This window comes from Hyperolius riggenbachi, chromosome 6, assembly GCF_040937935.1.
Source record: "Hyperolius riggenbachi isolate aHypRig1 chromosome 6, aHypRig1.pri, whole genome shotgun sequence".
NCBI lineage: Eukaryota > Metazoa > Chordata > Amphibia > Anura > Hyperoliidae > Hyperolius > Hyperolius riggenbachi.
The window spans coordinates 381290241-381314956 of NC_090651.1; the positions used below are offsets into that span (position 1 = coordinate 381290241).

At 44.5% G+C, this 24716-nt stretch overlaps 1 long non-coding RNA gene across 1 annotated transcript; it reads right to left on the reverse strand.

Moving 5' to 3' along the window:
- Positions 1 to 11715: 11715 nt before the first annotated feature.
- Positions 11716 to 24716, reverse strand: LOC137523099 (uncharacterized). Its single transcript, XR_011022507.1, has 3 exons — positions 24575 to 24716; positions 14502 to 14644; positions 11716 to 11835 (listed from the first exon to the last, which is right to left on the reverse strand). It is a non-coding gene; the product is annotated as an uncharacterized lncRNA (long non-coding RNA).

Sequence of the window (24716 nt, forward strand, 5' to 3'; positions counted from 1 at the left end):
TCTTTGAGTGGAAGAAGCCAATGTCTGCCAGTCACCCCCTTGCCTGGCGTCTGACAGCTGGCTTGGCGGAACTGTTAGCTCGCCGGCTGTTACCATACAAGCCTTCCTAAAATGTGTGGTGATTGGGACTCTGCAGAGGAAGATACCAGGCCACAATTACTTTTCAAAAAAGGCGATACCCAAACTGTACCATGATGTAGAAAGGCAAGTGGTGTCATCTCTGGCACACAGCGTTGGGTCAAGGGTCCATCTGACCACAGATGCCTGGTCTGCAAAGCACGGTCAGGGCAGGTACATTATACATTGGGTCCTTCTTTGGATGTGTGGTGGTAACCATTTCTCAGGCTCCCACTCCGGACCGGAATTGAACCCTGATTCCTCACCCAATACCCGTGGTCACCATGGTACTGAGAAAGTACCAAAGAAAGTGTATCACACAGTTGAATGGATGCCAGACTTGCCCTCCATAACAGATTCTCATTGAAGGTACTGAACAGACAGCAAAAAAAGTAAGTTAAAAAAATAGATGTAAGCTTTAACAATGGTAGAGAAAGAACCATCAAAAGTTGATAAGGCAGTCAGACATTACCTGACATCACTGAGGAAGAGCAATCTTGTCATGGTGCGCACCAGTCCAGCAAGGCCATCACTACACAAACAGCTGCTTGCGGTGCGTTACACAGTGAGTTTGGTATGTCAGTGTGAAGCAGTACACTACTTACACTACCTGCTGATTCATGTATACACACGCAAGATGTTTTCAAGCACTTTAGGCCTCAAATTTAGCAATGCAATTTTTGCCTATTAGGGATTATAACTCTGCTCTGCGTCAAATGTGTAATTTTCCCCGGGACTTTTGGCATGGATCCCCCTCCGCCATGCCCCCCTCCAGGTGTTAGACCCCTTGCAACATCTTTTCCATCACTTTTGTGGCCAGAAACAGTGTTTGTAGTTTTTGAAGTTCACCTGGCCATTGAAGTCTATGGCGGTTCGCAAAGTTCGCCGATTCACGAACCCTTTACGGAAGTTCGCAAACACGGTTCGCGCCATCTCTAGTGCAGGGGCTTTGCATTATCAGTAATTGCAATCAGAGTTATGCACATTTAGGTAATGGTTAAATTACTATTAGTAATGAAATTACATCCATTTTTGTAACTAAAATAACTTTGTTTCTATAGAAAACATGAAATTATGAAATTTCACGTTAAACATGAATTTGCGGCGAAACACAAAATTACAAAACCAAAATTTTGCTTACGGAATTCCAAATTATGGTTTGTATGGCAATTACGAAATTACGAATTTGTGTCGTAGAGGCAAAATTCACGTCTGTAATTTAAAATTACAAAAATTTTGTCTCAACACTACTTTACAGCATTCATTTTAAAAGGGCACCTGGAAAAAAAAACACCTGATATAGCCGAGATTTCAGCTATAAAAGGGCTTCTGATATAGCCAAGATTTTTTTTATTTTTGTTATAAAATGGCACCGCATATAGTCTCGTGTAATATAGCCAAGAAAAGTGATTACTTCTCTCTACTCTCACACAGAACTCTCCCCTGATTGTGCCTAACCCTAAGAGCCCCCATGATACCTAACCTTAAGACCCCCTAGAGGTGCCAAACCCTTAAGACCCCCCTGGCAGTGCCTAACCCTAAGACCCCCCTGGTGGTGACTAACCCCAAGATCCCCTGGTGGTGCCTAACCCTACGACCCTTCCCACATTGTGATGCCTAATCCTAACCTCCCCTGGTGGTGTCTAGAGATGGCTCGAACCTCCGATTTTTGTTTTGCTAACCTCAAACGCGAACTTCCGCAAAAGTTTGGTTTGCGTGAAGTTTTGCGAACCGCAATAGACTTCAATGGGGAGGCGAACATTGAAAACTAGAAACATGTATGCTGGCCACAAAAGTGATGGAAAAGATGTTTAAAGGGGTCTAACGCCTGAGTTTTTTCAGTGACTACAAGAAGAAAAAAAAATTCAAGAAGACCTTATAGTTTTTGAGAAAATCGATTTTAAAATTCTCCTACTGACCGTGGGAAAATTAAACGCCTGCCGACTTTAGAAGTTCAAAGCCCCCTTAAAAGCTAAAAACACCAAAATTGCTGGGAATCTTAAGAAGAACATTTTTTTCAAAAATACCTTATACTTTGAGAAAATTGATTTTAAAGTTTCAAAGGAAATTCTCCTTCTGACCGTGGGAAAATTAACCCCCGCCGACTTTAGCGGTTAATAGCAAAGCCCCCTTAAAAGCTAAAAACACCAAAATTGCTGGAAATGTTAAGAACAGTGGGTACAAGAGGACATTTTTTTTCAAAAAGACCTTATACTTTTTGAGAAAATCGATTTTAAAGTTTCAAAGAAAAAAGAGCCAATTCATTTGATTCATTAAAAAGAGCTGATTCATTTGTGCAGGACGTATAGCTGCCAGCTCCCGGTGTCTCTCCCTACCTGCCTTCACCTGTCAACCTCACCTAGGCTGGCACCCGGTGCACCCATGGGTGCACCAGGTGCCAGCCTAGGTGAGGGTGAGAGCTGAGGAGGCGGGGAGGACAGCGGGAGCCGGCAGCTATGTGTACCATAGAACGCATTCTCTGCTATGTGGAGAGCGGTGGAGATCTTCAATCAACTTAATTGAAGATCGCAAGCTAAGAGGATACTGTATTCATGGAATCATTTACCGAAGATATTGGTGTGGGAATTTTTTTTAAAGGTACAAGTAAGTATTTCTGGTAAATTAAGAACATTAAAGGACTTTTTTGTCGTTGTGTTTTTATTTCATTTAACCTTTTTGGAAATGGGTAAAGAGTACTTTGTACCCCAATACTAATTTCTCCTGGGTGGGGGGTGGGCATCCGGGGTCCCCTTTAAAGGGGACTCCCAGATGCCACCATGAACCCCCCCCAGGAGTCGTCTCCCCCACCTCCTCCTGGGGCACTGGAGGTGGGGAAGAGCTCCTTGTCCATGGATTAGACAAGGGCTTGGGGGGAGAGGAGAAGCTTGACAAATAAAAAAAACGACATGGGGTCCCCCTCTCTGGAGGCTCTGTAACCCCTTGTCCCCCATCCAGGCTGGGATAACCAGAATGCAGAGCCCTGGCCGACTGGGGCTTTGCTTCCTGAGCTATACCAGCCCGCAAGTTCCATGGTATGGGAGGGGCTCCGGGGAGAGGGGCGGCCAAGCCTTTCCCTCTCCCCCCGAGCCCTTGTCCAATCCATGGACCAGGAATGGAACCCAGGACAGCTGTTTAGAAGGCAGCTATGCTCACCACTATACCACCAACTCTACATGCTGAAACTTCTTGGAGCAGACTTACTTCCTCCCTCCAAAAGACACACATACATCCCCATATAATAATTCAACAGCAACTGCATGCACAGTCTCTGTGGCACAATCGGTTAATGCATTCAGCTGTTAACCGAAAGGTTGGTGGTTCAAGCCCACCCAGGGACAGCCTTGCCTTTTGCATTCAACAGCTGTCCAAAGAGAACCCCAGATAGCCATGTAGAATCATCTCTTTCTCTCTCTGGGCTTGAACCACCAACCTTTCGGTTAACAGCCGAACACACTAACTGATTGCACCACAGAGACTGTGCACACAGTTGTTGCTAAACGATTTCATGTGTATGCATATGTGTTTTGTGGAGTGAGGAAAAATGTCTGCTCCAAGAAGTTTAACCCCACTTTAAACAAAACCTGTATATATCAAATTTCTACATATATTTTTATGATCCTTTCATGATGACAAAGGCCAGAAAGAAGTAGGCAAAGGAGTGCCCATTTTTCCGTACGGCTAAGCGGTCTCACTCACTTTTTCCTACAATGAAGCATCTGCTGTACAGCAGCAGAGTGGCGCAGAGGAAGCATGCTGAGCCCATAACCCGGAGGTCGATGGATCAAAACCATCCTCTGCTAGGTGTACTTTGGTTTTTACACCTTGCTTTACCACATGGGCCAATCGGTGGCCATAGCCCCGTAAGAGAAAGTGTCATTAGGGCCTTGTTGTAACATAGATAGTAGTGTAACTATTTCAACTAATGTACCCTTCTTAAACTTGAAGGTATATACAAACGTAAGCAGAGTGGTGCAGCAGAAGCGTGCTGGGCCCATAACCCAGAGGTTGATGGATTGAAACCATCCTCTGCTAGGCATGTTTTCTTTTTTGCACCTCGCTTTATCACATGGGCAAAATGGTTTCCATAGCCCTGTAAGAGAAAGTGTAATAAGGGCCCTGCCGTAACATAGATATTACGGTAGCTAAGACTACTCCTGGGCCTTTCTTGTAGTTGAAGAGATGAGTGAACTGTGACACCACACTTAAAAAAAAAAACAGCAAGCAGAGAAGCTTCCCCATATTGGAGCATTGGATTTGGTAAAGTCTTAAGCCAATGTGTTGTAAGACACAAGTAAACTTTAGGTTAGCAGGAATGGTTGCAAGGCCACCTAGCTTTTCATCCTTCCCACCCTTGCCCTGGAATCTTCCAGACTTCAAATTGCTGTCCTTTGTTGTGTGTGTTACACCAGCAACATCCAGGGGGGCACATGATCTTTCTGAACTCTTGAAATGAAGCCTATAAGCAGTATCACCATATGTCCCACTGCTTTCATCTAGCAAGTTAGGCAAATAAGCAAGCTCATTTTTCTCTTGGGTATCACAATGGTACATGCTAGGCTGGCTTCAGCATGTAGTATTGGTGGTATAGTGGTGAGCATAGCTGCCTTCCAAGCAGTTGACCTGGATTCGATTCCTGGCCAATGTATGTGAGGTTGCTTTTGACATCCTACAAATCCCTAAGCAAGCTCATTTTTCTCTTGGGTATATCACAATGGTACATGCTAGGCTGACTTCAGCATGTAGTGTTGGCGGTATAGTGGTGAGCATAGCTGCCTTCCAAGCAGTTGACCTGGGTTCGATTCCTGGCCAATGTATGTAAGCTAGCTTTTGACATCCTACAAATCCCTGGAGGACAAGACAGGAGGAGGGAGGAAGAGGGATTACACTTCCTAATAGATGTATACACATGCAAGATGTTATAAAGCAGTTTAGGCCTGAAATTTAGCATTCAATGTGATTTCTGCCCTTAAAACACTGCTTTGCGTCAAATCCAGATTTTTTTTCCGGGACTTTTGACGCCTATCCCACTCAACCATGTCTCCCTCCAGGTATTAGACCCCTTGAAACATATTTTCCATCACATTTGTGGCCAGCATAAATGTTTCTAGTTTTCAAAGTTCGCATCCCCATTGAAGTCTATAGCAGTTTGCGAAAGTTTGCGCAAAGTGAACCTTTTGCGGAAGTTCGCGAACCTAAAATCGGAGGTTCGGGCCATCTCTATGTAGGATTGGTTGGTTTTTGTTAAGACTAATTGGTGCTGAAATTCTAATTTTAATGCAGAAATCTGCGTGTTTTAAGCTTCTGTGATGGGTCTATCCCTTCCGATCCTTCTGATTGGCTTAAAAATTATGCCTAACAGCATTTACATCCTTCTGGATTGGCTTTTAATTTCCGATGGCTCTGATTGGTAAAGAAATTCCGTCAAAATTGCAGCAAGAAATTCCGCTATTACCGATTACCACTATAGGTGTTCCAATTCCGGCTCAACGGTACGGAACTGCAATTTCTGGTCAGAATTGCGGAAATCTCAATTCCGTGGAATCCGGTGAGCAACCCTACATGGCACAATGCAGGTATCCATCATATAAATGACTTGTTCACTCAAGGTAAACTTAAAACATTCCCATATTTAAAGGAACAATATCATCTCACGGATCTAAATACTCTCCAATACTTACAAATATCACACCTCATCAGGAATAAATCTCAGCTACTCCCCTCTTTCCCTAGAACCTTATGCTCTCTCTTAAACAGTTGACTGCCTCTTAAAGGAGGAACTTCACAGTGGTATGAGCACCTAACTAAATTAAATAAATATGTTTTTCCATTCCAACATAGACCTTTAATCTATAAAAAAAAGCCTCTGAATCAGTACTAAAATACTCTTCACATAACTCTCATTGGGAATCTCTTAAAAAAATTATTCTGCATTGGTATCTAACTCCACCTAAACTGGCGAGATTCTCTAGCGCCCACAGTCCCCTCTGTTGGAGATGTCAGCAAAATATAGCTACACTGGAACACCTATTATGGGAGTGCCCCCTAAATTCTCCAATCTGGACCACTATTAACCAATTTATATCCAACAAGATCCAAACTCCCTTTACCCTCTCTCCCCACCTAGCTTTATTACACATAGGACTGGAAGAGATCCCTTTGAAACACCGTAAAGATGTAACTCACAAGCTCTGTGCAACCAGACAACTAATCTTACAAAACTGGGGAACACCATTAACTCTTACGCCTACACATATCCAAGCCACAATGGAAAGCAATCTCAAGATGGAACTCATGTATAAGAACAAACTTTCTTAACACTTATTTACTTCTTGTATTATTACGGTGGTGCAGCTCATTTGCCTCTTTAGGATAACTCTAATACTTCAAGCTAAAGAAACTATGTTATTCAGTTTGAAACCTAAGTGAGGAAGAGCGGGTTTCCTTCCCTTTTCTCCTTCCTTTACTTTTTCATTGGGAGAAATCCCTCCCTCTTTCTTTATTATGAAAGCCTGGTGGACTGGGCCATCTCCAGAAGACCCCCCGCCTAAGTTACGTTTCTCTCAAATCAGATCACTGTATTAGGATCCATCCTCTGCCTTGGGATCCCAATACTATAACTGTCACCTCTCACCTGATTCCCCACAGGTAGTTGGCCTATTGCCCCTGTGGTGGTATAACGTACTCTCTCCTCTCCTTATTAAACTAATTCTCACCTTCGGTAGATAATATCTAACTCCAACTCTTACAAGTATCTAATATCTCATGGAGATGCCACAATCCCCAGAACCTATAACCACTATCTATAATCAATACAATCTTATAAAACATTTCGGTACAATACTCCTATTACGAAATCTACTTAATCACTCAGATGTAAAGTTTGCATTGTATTGTTTACTGCCTTACTTTCATTTACTGTAATGATTGTTATGAAAAGTTCAATAAAAACTATTGGAAAAAAAAATAGGGTTAGGCAGATAAATGCAAAACTTTTAAGGCATCTCAGACACTGGCTGAAGTGGCTGCACATAGTTTTTAGGCGGGCACACACGGCATCCATTCAAGAGACTTTTATGGACTATTCACACTTAAAAAGCCTAGCGCTACCATTTTGCGTGGGTTATTTTACCACGATTAAATAAAAATCATTGTACACTTCCACAATTGACGGAGATCAGCGCTTGTAAAAGCACTGTACCACGATCGCTCGAGAATCGCGGCAAAATGCTGCAGGTAATACATTTTGCAATTGCCGTTAATGGTCAAACACCCGTGATCGGCTGCAATTGCGGCAGTGAGATCACTGCCATTAGGTTTCTATTGTGCTAGCATTTCGGCGATTAGCGGGAATCACCCGCTAATCGCCCCAGTGAGAACGGACCCTTATTTGGTCCAGGTGCCTGATGCACAAAATAGTACACAGTAACATTACCGGCACTAAGGGCAGTGGGCAGTGTGTGTTAGCATGTTGCTGTGATACCGTGCACTGCCATTAGTACCTGTGAGGAAACGCGGAAAAGCCGCCGCAAGGACTCAGAGTGAGGCGGCTATTTCCGCGTCTAACATGGCGGCACAACGCGGAGAAACCGCCGCATGCCGCATGGGCAGAGCGGGGGATTCCGCATTGGAGGCGGCAGATTGCACGCAGGGCAAAGCAGCTGACATTGCGGCCGGACGCGGGGAAACGCGCTTAGAGAGCGGGGCGGCGGTCACCGCGCCTGAGTCAAGGGTTACATTGCAAGACATGTTTGGTGTGGCTGGGACTGCTAGTCCACATAGGTTCAGAAGGACGCGCGCGCGCGCTGAGAGACAGAGCTTATATGACAGCCAGAAAAGGGTCAGCTGACCAGGCGGGTCAGCTGACAATTTCACCACCTGCCATTGGTCCAGCACTTAGGGGAGGCGCTGGAGAGCGCTTTACTATATATACTGGGTGCTAGTCATTCTCTGGTTGTCGGCCGTTGCGATCACAACGTGGTAGCACTCAGACCTTGTCTGTATCTGTGTTCTAGCATAGTTTCCAAAGGTGTTGACATCAAGGAGTTCACACCTTAGCATTAGGAACATTGAATTGTATTATTTGTTATGACCTTCTGCCTGCCTGACTATTCCTCTGAACTCTGATCTTGTACCTTGCTATTTCTGATATCCTGTTGCCAAACTCTCCTCGTTCCTGGACTCTGTATTTGCCTCCTGATTCTGTACTGTGCCATTCTGATACTCCGTTGCTAAACCCTGTCTGGTTATTGGATTCCGTATCTGCCTCCTGAATCTGTACCTTATCTGTCTGTGTGTTAACGACCTGGCTTGCCGACCTCGAGAACTGGCCTTACTGTTAGAGGCAGTTCCCAGACCTGTAAGTGACACCCTCCCTCTCGGGTGTCACTCACGCTCTGTCCTTCCTACCCTCGGCCTAGCTCTTCCCCCCTGGAGAGTTTAGGCCATAGGAAGGAACATACTTCTTGTGAAGTACTCCAAGTATACTGTTGCAACTAACACTCACTTGTTCTCTCTGGTGTCCAGAGGTTAGTAGATATATCTGATATTCGGTGATACTGCAGATCACCAATAATCGGGTATATTCTCATTCTGTATTCCTGGTGAGACTGCAGTTCACCGGTAATCAGATCCTCTCTGTGTTACACCAATCGTTACAGTACCTGTACAATTGCTGAGTACTGCCTGTGCATGCTAATTTTACTGTTGCTTTGTGTATCAGACCCCAGGTGTTCCTGCTTCCTTTAGAAGGAAAAAAGAAAAAATCTCACAAGGATTCACCTTGCCAGAAGTAAAGATGCTGCCATCTCTGATACATTTAAGAATGTACATCAGTGAGCAACAATTTTACAATGGGCAAACACTAACTAATATAAATGTCCATTAACTGGAAAATACTAATGTGATGAATCCTAGTGCTGCTAAAAGCACAGTGTGATTGCAGTCACATGCATACAGTGTAACTCGTCTTTTTATTGGCGTTATCAAAACAAGTTCTAGTAGGATGCGCATGTGTCCTCAATAGCGCCAGCACAGATTGGCAATCCTTGCTACGTTGGAGTAGAATCTATTGGAGGGTTGCAAGCTTTCACCACTCAGGCACATACGCAATTAACTTTTTCTCCTGAGTTTTCTTCTAGGCATGGCCGGGCCGAGGCAGAGGCGAGAGAGGCTCCAGCCTCAGGGCGCAGTGTAGGAGGGGGCGCACAACTCACTCAGCTATCATTCCTCTATTATGTTTGAAGCAGAGAGAAATAAGAAAAGGGAATACATGGCAATGACTGCAAGCCAGATAACTAGAGATTAAGGTGTTGTGGGCCCTGGGGCACCTCTTAGTCTAATAGCAATCAGTGTGTGACGGCTGGGGTGGGAGGGATGGGGAAGGAGCCTCTTAGTCTAATAGCAATCAGTGTGTGACGGCTGGGGTGGGAGGGAAGGAGGGGCCTCTTAGTCTAATAGCAATCAGTGTGTGACGGCTGGGGTGGGAGGGATGGGGAGGGGCCTCTTAGTGTAATAGCAATCAGTGTGTGACGGCTGGGGTGGGAGGGATGGGGAGGAGCCTCTTAGTCTAATAGCAATCAGTGTGTGACGGCTGGGGTGGGAGAGTTGGCACTTTAGTGTCTCAGCCTTGGGTGCTGGAGGACCTTGTCCCGGCTCTGCTTCCAGGAGATATTTATTCATCTTCTTTTTTGCACTTTGCAAGTGAAAAAGTACTATCAAAATATTTTGAGTATTTCTTTGCTTCCTGGTGGCATTTTATTTTGTCAAGTTATGAAAATATCATCTAGGAGAAATCAACTTTTTTTCTTTTTTATGATGAATTCATTTTATTTGTCATTTTATTAACAGTGTTTTCCCATGTTAATTTTGCGAGAGGTTTTAATGTTCACTTTAAAGTCAAATTATTAAGAGACATAAAAATAAAATGATCCTAAATGATCAAACTGTGTCCCCCCTCCCCCCTCCTTTATTTCCATTCTCTATATCAACACTGCACACACGTACATCTTAGTTTCCAACATGTGATCTGAAAATAAACACCAAGGTTGTTGCTTGAACTGATTTTATTCTATTATTCACGGTATATTGTACAAAACACACAGAAGAGTTTAATCTCTATTGTCAAATCAATTGTTCATCATATTTATCCATTAAAGAGACACTGAAGCGAAAAAAAAATATGATATAGTGAATTGGTTGTGTACTATGAATAATTACTAGAAGATTAGCAGCAAAGAAAATATTCTCATACTTTTATTTTCAGGTATATAGTGTTTTTTCTAACATTGCATTATTCTATAATATGTGCAGATTACACAACACTCAGCATTCAAAATTATTCTTTCAGAGCAGTCTGTGAAGTAATGACCTCTCCTCTAGCAGAGAAAAAGTAAACAGTTCACTTACAGTTGAGATAATAAAAGTCAGATAACAGCCCTCTCCACGACTAACTTAAGGTGGCCATACACTGGCCCGATTCGCCGCCGTTTCGACAGCAGATTCGATCACTGGGATCAAATCTGCTGCCAATCGTTCGCGCTACACGCCGAATTTCGATCATTTTCGTCCGATCCCGTCGATCACTCCGTGCGGAAAATTAGCGTCGATCGCCTGCGGGTAGGGAGCGCGTCGCTTGCGGCATTCGAGTACCCGACGACCGACGCAATAGAGCCGCATACATTACCTGCTCCGCCGGCACGTCTACGCCCGGTCACCGCTGCTCCGTGTCCGCGCTGGTCTCCGGCATGCTTCAGTTCCTCCTGCCCGGCAAGAAGTTTAAACTGTAGAGGGCGCTCTACTGTTTAAACTTCCTGCCGGGCAGGAAGAAGTAAAGCATGCCGGGGCCGGAGACCAGAGCGGAGCCGGAGACGGAGCAGCGGTGACCTGGGGACTGGAGTCTTGCCGGCGGAGCAGGTAATGTATGAGGCGGGGGGGGGGGAGCGGCGGCAGCACCACCACCACAACAGATTGTGATCGGTTTCAGGCTGAAATCGGTTCACAATCTGTTTGCAGTAAAGGTAGCCATACGATCCCTCTCTGATCAGATTCGATCAGATAGGGATCTGTCAGTTTGCCGAATCTGATGGCAAATCAACCAGTGTATGGCTACCTTAAGTCGGAGAGCTTAATGGCTTGTTTGCATAGAGATAACAACTGGAGTTTCTCAACTCTTCCTGTACTGGAAATAATTACACTTATGTATCTGATCTTAATGTTTTATTTCTTAGCTGTGCTACACATACAAATCATAATATCATCATTTTTTAACCCTAGTCCCTTAGCAGCTTGGCCAATATAGGTATCCAATAGGTCCGCCACCATAACGCAAGTAAGAGGAAATGAGTCATTTAAGAGAGATGCTTATCCTGTTTACCTTGAGTATCCTGAGTATTTTACAGTTCAGTTCAGTTCAATTCTAGTCTTTAGCTGTATTGTGTTCTTAACAATGCATGTTTGACTGTATATGTTTACACTGTCATGCCAAATGTCCTTTCTTAAGAACTGTTCATAAATTGTACATCTATGCAAATTTGGCAATAAAAAGTTAAATACTAAAAAAAAAAATATCATCATTTTTTTTCCGCTTCAGTGTCTCTTTAATCTTTATTGAATTCATATGTATATGGATTTATAGGTATTAAAAAGGATTGTCATATGTTTACACACTAGAATGCTGACATTCATCACATTTTTCTCAGGTCCAGCCAGCTTTGAGTAAACCTATAAAGAGAAGAAAGCAAAATTATCAAACACTCAAAGTAATAGAAAATGTTGTTTTGTAAACATTTTAAGACATTTGAAGAAAGTTAGGATAGAATCTTGGTCTTGAGTAACACAACCTTTTTGCTTTGCATTAATAATATTATTACCACCATAACTTTGGCCAATGTGTTGAAAGAAATGTTACTTTATGTAAAAAGTGAAAACATTATAAACTGACTAAACTTGTGGGCAAATATTGTGCTGGGGCTTTCCCTCATATGGATTTGAGTAATTTTCAAATTTCAGCTCTCCTCCCTTTCATTCGCCAACAACATTATCGCTACTTATCACACCTAAATGATCTATACATTGGTTTTCTTTCACCAGAAATTGGACTTTCTTTGGGTGGAATAGGAAACAAAAACAAAAAATCATAGTTACTCAGTTTTCGGCCATTATAGTTTTAAAATAAAATGTGCGACTGTTGATAAAACCCACAAATTGTATTTGTCCATTGTCCTAGTTATTAAAAAGTTTAACCACTTAACGACCGCCTAACGCCCATAGGCGTCGGCAGGTCTTAAGTGGTTTACCATGGAAGCGGCCTTTCCATGTCAGTTCATGGAGGGTGTCTCTGTGAACAGTGTGCGAGCCGCCGATCGCGGCTCGCCGGCAAAATGTTAACACGCCGGAAAGAAATCCCCGCTGTTTACATCATACGCAGCAGCGCCGTAAGGCAGATCGGCAATCCCCGGCCTCTGATTGGCCGGGGATCGCTGGCATATGATAGGCTGAAGCCTATCCTACAAAGCGCAGAACGGATATCCGTCCTGCGCAGCCCATGGAGGGAGAGGGAGGGATGGAGAGTGAGGGAGCGCCGAGAACGCTGCGGAGGGGGGCTTTAAACCCCCCCCCCCGCAAAGCACAGCAAACCGACGGCGATCAGACCCCCCCAGTAGGACATCCCCCTAGTGGGGAAAAAAGGGGGTAAGTCTGATCGCCCTGGCATAATCCTGATCTGTGCTGCGGGCTGGAGAGTCCACACAGCAAAGATCAGGCAAAACACCCCTGGTCCTTAAGTTAAATTATGTCCTTACTAGCATGTATGGTGACTTAGCAAGAATATTTTATTTGGAAATAAGAGTATTTTTCTTTTCTTTTTGTGCTTTTGGTTTTCTCATTGAACTCTATCAATATGTAAAAGCCCTTATTTGCTAAAATAAAAATAGACCCTCATGGCATACTGATACCCCTAACGTAACAATTCATGTATTCTCTTTGTAATTCTCTCACTTTTTTTCTAGCTTTTTTTTTTTTTTGTGTGCTAATTATAGGGGCAGGGTGGGGGACATACAGGGTTAGTGAGCTGCTTATCCTATACTATAAAACCTCTGTGGCGCTGCACCCAGCGTGTGTCCTTGTTATTTGCTACTGCGCATGTACGCAGTAACGTACACGGACAGATGGACGGGACCAGGGAGCGAGGTGGGTGGGCGGTTGCGTGCGCGCGTCCGGTGTGCGCACTGACTGGTGGCAGCGGCAGAAAAAAAAGACCTAGAACCTGTTTTTCAACGGGCTTAGGTCCACTAGTTTTTTATATATTCTTATATTCTCATTTTTTTCTGCCATATTATATCTGGCCACTAGATGTTGCCTGCTTAGCATGCTGAAAAATGCTAAGCAGAATGAACAATTCAAAAGTGAATGGTTGGGTTTTTTTCATATTGTCATTGATCGATCAATGCTGTTCGTTACCGCACTAGTTATAAACAATTTTAGGTACTTAGATTGACTTAGCTTGGCTTTGAGAACACATAGGGCTTAATTCAAAAAAGAGTGCTAACTGATAGCACGGCTGTTTTGGTTCGCACGATCGAGAATTTTTGCGCGGAATGATAACGGTTTTGCACGCAAATGCGAATTTCCATGCAAAAACGATATCGATTGCACGTGAAAATTCGCGTTTGCCCGCAAAAATGTTATAACTTTTGCGCAAAGATTCGCGATCGCGTGAAACGCAAAAATTCACGAGAAAACAGCCATGCTATCATTCAGCACTCTTTTATTGAATCAAGCCTATAAAGTGTACATAGAGAGGCTGAAGGTGGCCATGCACACCATAACATTTTTTAAATATCTTTAAAAAATCAATTTTTCTGATTGATTGTAACATTTCAAAAACCAATGACCTGGTCTGAACAATGTACCACACATATGTTCAATTTTTCTCCAATTATCAAAAAAAAAAAAGATTGAAAATTTAGAAAAAAATTGCTTGGGTCTGTACATCAAGGAATTCCCAACCTATCCCACACCATACAATTTTGATAAAAAAAATCGATCAGACAAATCCAACACTCCCGCTCTTTTTTTATGAAATAAAAATGGGAAATTCGATCAGATTTCTCGAACAATTGAAAAAAAAGCTTTATATTTTTCGGGACAACCAGTTGTAAATATAGAGTTGGTGCAAAATTTGATTTTTTAATTGTATTGGGTGTGACCACCTATAAACGAACGTCTTCACCCCTGGGACTATAAATAAAATCCTGCAGAGCGCAGATCTGCTGCCTCTGAACCAACAACTATTGAAACTTGTTCTAGTTTATATTGGCTCTGCTGACCTATTGGAGCTCACAAGAAATACTAAATTTTACTAGAAATGTTAATATAAATGGACTTACTGTTTATGGGGCAGCAGGGGCATGGGTACATGTGATATTCAGTACGGCCTGTCCAATAATTCTGGATGACATCACTCCATTGGTGTTTGCACAAAGGGATGCTGAGCCACATCCCACTCCTATCAAGGATGGTGCAAAAGGTGCTGAAAGATGAAGAGCACAATAATAAATTAGTTAATTAAAAGGAAATGGTTATACAGGAGGTGCATAGACCTTTTATGTTCATAGAGAAGGAATAATGTAATGTAAAGAGAATTATCATGAAGGGAGTTATCATGAAGCAACAGGTGTGAGGTGCAGAGAAAGAGAAAGTGTCATTAGGGCCTTGCTGTAACATAGATAGTAGTGTAACTATTTCAACTAATGTACCCTTCTTAAACTTGAAGGTTATATACAAACGTAAGCAGAGTGGTGCAGCGGAAGTGTGCTGGGCCCATAACCCAGAGGTTGATGGATCAAAACCATCCTCTGCTAGGCATGTTTTCATTTTTGCACCTCGCTTTATCGCATGGGCAAAACGGTTTCCATTGCCCTGTAAGAGAAAGTGTAATAAGGGCCCTGCTGTAACGTACATATTAGGGTAGCTAAGACTACTCCTGGGCCGTTCTTGTAGTTGAAGAGATGGGTGAACTGTGACACCGCACTAAAAAAAAAAAACAAAAAACAGCAACTGCCCTGGAATCTTCCAGACTACAAATTGCTGTCCTTTGCTGTGTGTGTTGCACCAGCATCATCCAGGGGGGCACATGATCTTTCTGAAGTCTTGAATTGAAGCCTGTAAGCAGTATCACCATGTGTCCCACTGCTTACATCTAGCAAATTAGGCAAATAAGTAAGCTCATTTTTCACTGGGGTATATCACAATGGTACATGCTAGGCTGGCTTCAGCATGTAGCGTTGGTGGTACAGTGATGAGCATAGCTTCCTTCAAAGCAGCTGACCTGGGTTCGATTCCTGGCCAATGTGAGTTGGCTTTTGACATCCTACAAATCCCTAAGCAAGCTAATTTTTCTCTTGGGAATATCACAATGGGAATGGTACATGCTAGGCTGGCTTCAGGATGTAGCGTTGGTGGTACAGTGATGAGCATAGCTGCCTTCAAAGCAGCTGACCTGGGTTCAATTCCTGGCCAATGTATGTGAGCTTGCTTTTGACATCCTACAAATCCCTAAGCAAGCTCATTTTTCTCTTGGGTATATCACGATGGTACATGCTAGGCTGGCTTCAGCATGTAGTGTTGGTGGTGATGTGGTGAGCATAGCTGCCTTCCAAGCAGTTGACCTGGGTTCGATTCCCGGCCAATGTATGTGAGGTTGCTTTTGACATCCTACAAATCCCTAAGCAAGCTCATTTTTCTCTTGGGTATATCACGATGGTACATGCTAGGCTGGCTTCAGCATTTAGTGTTGGTGGTATAGTGGTGAGCATAGCTGCCTTCCAAGCAGTTGACCTGGGTTCGATTCCCGGCCAATGTATGTGAGGTTGCTTTTGACATCCTACAAATCCCTAAGCAAGCTCATTTTTCTCTTGGGTATATCACGATGGTACATGCTAGGCTGGCTTCAGCATTTAGTGTTGGTGGTATAGTGGTGAGCATAGCTGCCTTCCAAGCAGTTGACCTGGGTTCGATTCCCAGCCAATGTATGTGAGGTTGCTTTTGACATCCTACAAATCCCTAAGCAAGCTCATTTTTCTCTAGGGTATATCACAATGGTACATGCTAGGCTGGCTTCAGCATGTAGTGTTGGTGGTATAGTGGTGAGCATAGCTGCCTTCAAAGCAGTTGACCTGGGTTCGATTCCCAGCCAATGTATGTAAGCTGGCTTTTGACATCCTACAAATCCCTGGAAGACAAGACAAGAGAGGTGGTGGAGGGAGGAAGTTTAGGCCTGCAACTTAGCATTGAATGTGATTTCTGCCCTTAAAACACTGCTTTGCGTCAAAACCAAAATTATTTCCGGGACTTTTGACGTCTATCCAACTCAACCATGTCTCCCTTCAGGTGTTAGACCCCTTGAAACATCTTTTCCATCACTTTTCTGGACAGCATAATTTTTTCTATTTTTCCAAGTTCGCCTCCCCATTGAAGTCTATTGCGGTTCGCGAAAGTTCGCACAAACCGAACTTTTGCGGAAGTTCGCGAACCCGGTTTGTAAAACGAAAATCAGAGGTTTGGGCCATGATTTCATGAAGCAGGAGGTGTGAGGTGCAGAGAGGATTGAGTTATCATGAATCAGGAGGTGTGAGGTGCAGAGAGGATTGAGTTATCATGAAGCAGGAGGTGTGAGGTGCAGAGAGGATTGAGTTTTAAAGCAGGAGGTGTGAGGTGCAGAAAGGATTGAGTTATCATGTAGCAGGGGGTGTAAGGTGCAGAGAGGATTGAGTTATAAAGCAGGAGGTGTGAGGTGCAGAGAGGATTGAGTTATCATGAAGCAGGAGGTGTGAGGTGCAGAGAGGATTGAGTTATCATGAAGCAGGAGGTGTGAGGTACAGAGAGGATTGAGTTATCATGAAGCAGGAGGTGTGAGGTGCCGAGAGGATTGAGTTATAAAGCAGGAGGTGTGAGGTGCAGAGAGGACTGAGTTATCATGAATCAGGAGGTGTGAGGTGCAGAGAGGATTGAGTTATCATGAAGCAGGAGGTGTGAGGCGCAGAGAGGATTGAGTTATCATGAATCAGGAGGTGTGAGGTGCAGAGAGGAGTGAGTTATCATGAAGCAGGAGGTGTGAGATGCAGAGAGGATTGAGTTATCATGAAGCAGGAGGTGTGAGGTGCAGAGAGGATTGTGTTATCATGAAGCAGGAGGTGTGAGGTACAGAGAGGATTGAGTTATCATGAAGCAGGAGGTGTGAGATGCAGAGAGGATTGAGTTATCATGAAGCAGGAGGCATGAGGTGCAGAGAGGATTGAGTTATCATGAATCAGGAGGTGTGAGATGCAGAGAGGATTGAGTTATCAAGAAGCAGGAGGTGTGAGGTGCAGAGAGGATTGAGTTATCATGAAGCAGGAGGTGTGAGATGCAGAGAGGATTGAGTTATCATGAAGCAGGAGGTGTGAGGTGAGGAGAGTATTGAGTTATCATGAAGCAGGAGGTGTGAGGTGCAGAGAGGATTGAGTTATCATGTATCAGGAGGTGTGAGGAGCAGAGAGGATTGGGTTATCATGTATCAGGAGGGGTGAGGTGCAGAGAGGATTGAGTTACCATGAAGCAGGAGGCGTGAGCTATAGAAAGGATTGTGTTATCATGAAGCAGGAGGTGTGATGTGCAGAGAGGATTGAGTTATCATGTATCAGGAGGGGTGAGGTGCAGAGAGGATTGAGTTATCATGAAGCAGGAGGTGTGAGGTGCAGAGAGGATTGAGTTATCATATAGCAGGAGGTGTGAGGAGCAGAGAGGATTGAGTTATCATGAAGCAGGAGGTGTGAGGTGCAGAGAGGATTGAGTTATCATGTAGCAGGAGGTGTGATGTGCAGAGAGGATTGAGTTATCATGAAGCAGGAGGTGTGAGGTGCAGAGAGCATTGTGTTATCATGAAGCAGGAGGTGTGAGGTGCAGAGAGGATTGAGTTATCATGTAGCAGGAGGTGTGATGTGCAGAGAGGATTGAGTTATCATGTAGCAGGAGGTGTGACGTGCAGAGAGGATTGAGTTATCATGTAGCAGGAGGTGTGATGTGCAGAGAGGATTGAGTTATCATGAAGCAGGAGGTGTGGGTGCAGAGAGGATTGAGTTATCATGAAGCAGGAGGTGTGAGGTGCAGAGAGGATTGAGTTATCATGAAGCAGGAGGTGTGAGGAGCAGAGAGGATTGAGTTATCATGAAGCAGGAGGTGTGAGGTGCAGAGAGGACCGAGTTATCATAAAGCAGGAGGTGTGAGGTGCAGAAAGGATTGAGTTATCATGAAGCAGGAGGGGTGAGGTGCAGAGAGGATTGAGTTATCATGTATCAGGAGGTGTGAGGAGCAGAGAGGATTGAGTTATCATGTAGCAGGAGGTGTAAGGTGCAGAGAGGATTGAGTTATCATGTATCAGGAGGTGTGATGAGCAGAGAGGATTGAGTTATCATGAAGCAGGAGGTTTTAAGGTGCAGAGAGGATTGAGTTATCATGTAGCAGGAGGTGTGAGGTGCAGAGAGGATTGTGTTATCATGAAGCAGGAGGTGTGAGGTGCAGAGAGGATTGAGTTATCATGAAGTAGGAGGTGTGAGGAGCAGAGAGGATTGAGTTATCATGTAGCAGGAGGTGTGAGGAGCAGAGAGGATTGAGTTATCATGTAGCAGGGGGTGTGAGGTGCAGAGAGGATTGAGTTATCATGTAGCAGGAGGTGTGAGGTGCAGAGAGGATTAAGTTATCATGAAGCAGGAGGTGTGAGGTGCAGAGATGAGTGAGTTATCATGAAGCAGGAGGTGTGAGGTGCAGAGAGGATTGCGTTATCATGAAGCAGGAGCCAGGAGGTGTGAGGTGCAGAGATAAGTGAGTTATCATGAAGCAGGAGGTGTGAGGTGCAGAGAGGATTGAGTTATCATGTATCAGGAGGTGTGAGGTGCAGAGAGGATTGAGTTATCATGAAGCAGGAGGTGTGAGGTGCAGAGAGGATTGAGTTATCATGAAGCAGGAGGTGTGAGGAGCAGAGAGGATTGAGTTATCAAGAAGCAGGAGGTGTACGGTGCAGAGAGGATTGAGTTATCATGTAGCAGGAGGTATGAGGTGTAGAGAGGATTGAGTTATCATGAAGCAGGAGGTGTGAGGTGCAGAGAGGATTGAGTTATCATGAAGCAGGAGGTGTGAGGTGCAGAGAGGATTGAGTTATCATGTAGCAGGAGGTGTGAGGTGCAGAGAGGATTGTGTTATCATGAAGCAGGAGGTGTGAGGTGCAGAGAGGATTGAGTTATCATGTAGCAGGAGGTGTGAGGTGCAGAGAGGATTGAGTTATCATGTAGCAGGAGGTGTGAGGTGCAGAGAGGATTGAGTTATCATGAAGCAGGAGGTGTGAGGTGCAGAGAGGATTAAGTTATCATGAAGCAGGAGGTGTAAGGTGCAGAGAGGATTGAGTTATTATGTAGCAGGAGGTGTGAGGTGCAGAGAGGATTGAGTTATCATTTAGCAGGAGGTGTGAGGTGCAGAGAGGATTGAGTTATCATGAAGCAGGAGGTGTGAGGTGCAGAGAGGATTGAGTTATCATGAAGCAGGAGGTGTGAGGTGCAGAGAGGATTGAGTTATCATGAAGCAGGAGGTGTGAGGTGAAGAGAGGATTGAGCTATCATGAAGCAGGAGGTGTGAGGTGCAGAGAGGATTGAACTATTATGTAGCAGGAGGTGTGAGGTGCAGAGAGGATTGTGTTATCATGAAGCAGGAGGTGTGAGGTGCAGAGAGGATTGAGTTATCATGTAGCAGGAGGTGTGAGGTGCAGAGAGGATTGCGTTATCATGAAGCAGGAGCCAGGAGGTGTGAGGTGCAGAGATGAGTGAGTTATCATGAAGCAGGAGGTGTGAGGTGCAGAGAGGATTGAGTTATCATGTATCAGGAGGTGTGAGGTGCAGAGAGGATTGAGTTATCATGAAGCAGGAGGTGTGAGGTGCAGAGAGGATTGAGTTATAAAGCAGGAGGTGTGAGGTGCAGAGAGGATTGAGTTATCATGAAGCAGGAGGTGTGAGGAGCAGAGAGGATTGAGCTATCATGTAGCAGGAGGTGTGAGGTGCAGCGAGGATTGAGTTATCATGAAGCAGGAGGTGTGAGGTGCAGAGAGGATTGAGTTATCATGAAGCAGGAGGTGTGAGGTGCAGAGAGGATTGAGTTATCATGAAGCAGGAGGTGTGAGGTGCAGAGAGGATTGAGTTATCATGAAGCAGGAGGTGTGAGGTGCAGAGAGGATTGAGTTATCATGAAGCAGGAGGTGTGAGGTGCAGAGAGGATTGAGTTATCATGTAGCAGGAGGTGTGAGGTGCAGAGAGGATTGCGTTATCATGAAGCAGGAGCCAGGAGGTGTGAGGTGCAGAGATGAATGAGTTATCATGAAGCAGGAGGTGTGAGGTGCAGAGAGGATTGAGTTATCATGAAGCAGGAGGTGTGAGGTGCAGAGAGGATTGAGTTATCATGAAGCAGGAGGTGTGAGGTGCAGAGAGGATTGAGTTATCATGAAGCAGGAGGTGTGAGGTGCAGAGAGGATTGAGTTATCATGAAGCAGGAGGTTTGAGGTGCAGAGAGGATTGAGTTATCATGAAGCAGGAGGTGTGAGGTGCAGAGAGGATTGAGTTATCATGAAGCAGGAGGTGTTAGGTGCAGAGAGGATTGAGTTATCATGAAGTAGGAGGTGTAAGGTGCAGAGAGGATTGAGTTATCATGTAGCAGGAGGTGTGAGGTGCAGAGATTATTGAGTTATCATGAAGCAGGAGGTGTGAGGTGCAGAGAGGATTGAGTTATCATGTAGCAGGAGGTGTGAGGTGCAGAGAGGATTGCGTTATCATGAAGCAGGAGCCATGAGGTGTGAGGTGCAGAGATGAGTGAGTTATCATGAAGCAGGAGGTGTGAGGTGCAGAGAGGATTGAGTTATCATGAAGCAGGAGGTGTGAGGTGCAGAGAGGATTGAGTTATCATGAAGCAGGAGGTGTGAGGTGCAGAGAGGATTGAGTTATCATGAAGCAGGAGGTGTGAGGTGCAGAGAGGATTGAGTTATCATGAAGCAGGAGGTGTGAGGTGCAGAGAGGATTGAGTTATCATGTAGCAGGAGGTGTGAGGTGCAGAGAGGATTGCGTTATCATGAAGCAGGAGGTGTGAGGTGCAGAGAGGATTGAGTTATCATGTAGCAGGAGGTGTGAGGTGCAGAGAGGATTGCGTTATCATGAAGCAGGAGCCAGGAGGTGTGAGGTGCAGAGATGAGTGAGTTATCATGAAGCAGGAGGTGTGAGGTGCAGAGAGGATTGAGTTATCATGAAGCAGGAGGTGTGAGGTGCAGAGAGGATTGAGTTATCATGAAGCAGGAGGTGTGAGGTGCAGAGAGGATTGAGTTATCATGTAGCAGGAGGTGTGAGGTGCAGAGAGGATTGCGTTATCATGAAGCAGGAGGTGTGAGGTGCAGAGAGGATTGAGTTATCATGTAGCAGGAGGTGTGAGGTGCAGAGAGGATTTCATTATCATGAAGCAGGAGCCAGGAGGTGTGAGGTGCAGAGATGAGTGAGTTATCATGAAGCAGGAGGTGTGAGGTGCAGAGAGGATTGAGTTATCATGAAGCAGGAGGTGTGAGGTGCAGAGAGGATTGAGTTATCATGAAGCAGGAGGTGTGAGGTGCAGAGAGGATTGCGTTATCATGAAGCAGGAGCCAGGAGGTGTGAGGTGCAGAGATGAGTGAGTTATCATGAAGCAGGAGGTGTGAGGTGCAGAGAGGATTGAGTTATCATGAAGCAGGAGGTGTGAGATGCAGAGAGGATTGAGTTATCATGAAGCAGGAGGTGTGAGGTGCAGAGAGGATTGAGTTATCATGAAGCAGGAGGTGTGAGGTGCAGAGAGGATTGAGTTATCATGAAGCAGGAGGTGTGAGGTGCAGAGAGGATTGAGTTATCATGTAGCAGGAGGTGTGAGGTGCAGAGAGGATTGCGTTATCATGAAGCAGGAGGTGTGAGGTGCAGAGAGGATTGAGTTATCATGTAGCAGGAGGTGTGAGGTGCAGAGAGGATTGCGTTATCATGAAGCAGGAGCCAGGAGGTGTGAGGTGCAGAGATGAGTGAGTTATCATGAAGCAGGAGGTGTGAGGTGCAGAGAGGATTGAGTTATCATGAAGCAGGAGGTGTGAGGTGCAGAGAGGATTGAGTTATCATGAAGCAGGAGGTGTGAGGTGCAGAGAGGATTGCGTTATCATGAAGCAGGAGCCAGGAGGTGTGAGGTGCAGAGATGAGTGAGTTATCATGAAGCAGGAGGTGTGAGGTGCAGAGAGGATTGAGTTATCATGAAGCAGGAGGTGTGAGATGCAGAGAGGATTGAGTTATCATGAAGCAGGAGGTGTGAGGTGCAGAGAGGATTGAGTTTTATAATGAAGCAGGAGGTGTGAGGTGCAGAGAGGATTGAGTTATCATGAAGCAGGAGGTGTGAGGTGCAGAGAGGATTGAGTTATCATGAAGCAGGAGGTGTGAGGTGCAGAGAGGATTGAGTTATCATGAAGCAGGAGGTGTGAGGTGCAGAGAGGATTGAGTTATCATGAAGCAGGAGGTGTGAGGTGCAGAGAGGATTGAGTTATCATGTAGCAGGAGGTGTGAGGTGCAGAGAGGATTGCGTTATCATGAAGCAGGAGCCAGGAGGTGTGAGGTGCAGAGATGAGTGAGTTATCATGAAGCAGGAGGTGTGAGGTGCAGAGAGGATTTAGTTATCATGAAGCAGGAGGTGTGAGGTGCAGAGAGGATTGAGTTATCATGAAGCAGGAGGTGTGAGGTGCAGAGAGGATTGCGTTATCATGAAGCAGGAGCCAGGAGGTGTGAGGTGCAGAGATGAGTGAGTTATCATGAAGCAGGAGGTGTGAGGTGCAGAGAGGATTGAGTTATCATGAAGCAGGAGGTGTGAGATGCAGAGAGGATTGAGTTATCATGAAGCAGGAGGTGTGAGGTGCAGAGAGGATTGAGTTATCATGAAGCAGGAGGTGTGAGGTGCAGAGAGGATTGAGTTATCATGAAGCAGGAGGTGTGAGGTGCAGAGAGGATTGAGTTATCATGTAGCAGGAGGTGTGAGGTGCAGAGAGGATTGCGTTATCATGAAGCAGGAGGTGTGAGGTGCAGAGAGGATTGAGTTATCATGTAGCAGGAGGTGTGAGGTGCAGAGAGGATTGCGTTATCATGAAGCAGGAGCCAGGAGGTGTGAGGTGCAGAGATGAGTGAGTTATCATGAAGCAGGAGGTGTGAGGTGCAGAGAGGATTGAGTTATCATGAAGCAGGAGGTGTGAGGTGCAGAGAGGATTGAGTTATCATGAAGCAGGAGGTGTGAGGTGCAGAGAGGATTGCGTTATCATGAAGCAGGAGCCAGGAGGTGTGAGGTGCAGAGATGAGTGAGTTATCATGAAGCAGGAGGTGTGAGGTGCAGAGAGGATTGAGTTATCATGAAGCAGGAGGTGTGAGGTGCAGAGAGGATTGAGTTATCATGAAGCAGGAGGTGTGAGGTGCAGAGAGGATTGAGTTATCATGAAGCAGGAGGTGTGAGGTGCAGAGAGGATTGAGTTATCATGAAGCAGGAGGTGTGAGGTGCAGAGAGCATAGATAGATAGATAGATAGATAGATAGATAGATAGATAGATAGATAGATAGATAGATAGATAGATAGATAGATAGTCTAGATAGATAGATAGATAGATAGATACATAGATAGATAGATAGATAGATAGATAGATAGATAGATAGATAGATAGATAGATAGATAGATAGATAGATAGATAGATAGATAGATAGATAGATAGATAGATAGATAGATAGATAGATAGATAGATAGATAGAGAGAGAGAGAGAGAGAGAGATAGATAGATAGATAGATAGATAGATAGATAGATAGATAGATAGATAGATAGATAGATAGATAGATAGATAATTCTGAGTAAAGGAAGAAACCCCCACTCTGCTGGCAGCTCTATACATTGTGCCCAGATTATTTCTGAGTCATGTGACTGACTTCTCCTTAGGAAATTTTTCTGGAATAGCAGCATCAAATCTTAAAATTGTTTGAGTAATGCCCCAAGCCCATATGCAATTCCCCTTTTCTCCTGAGTGTCTCCTAGACCTAGACAATATTTTCAAAATTGTTGTCAATAAAATGTCTTTCAAAAAACCAGCAAGCAAGAGCGTACTCAAAATAATAGATCGGGTTTTTTTATCTACTTTTTGGTACTTTTGCCGAGTGCGGAAAAGTTTTTAAAATTAAGATGTAAAATTAGATGTAAAAAAAAGTACTTTAAAATGAAGATGAGAAATTATCTCCCAGGAGAAAACTCAGGAGAAAAAGGAAATTGCATAGTTAATAGTCTCTCATTCATTTTTACTACCAATTGAAAAAAAAACTGAAAACGTGGACTAGGGTCTCAAAGTAAAAAAATAATAATAATACTTACCTGAAATGCTACTCAGCGAGTACGTGGTACACTCTGTCTCGCTCCCTGTGCACAGCATCCGAGTGTTTGGCACACAGACTGACCTTGATAAGCTGAAGCATGAAGGACAGATCAAGCCATTTCTCACTTGACTATTAGAACG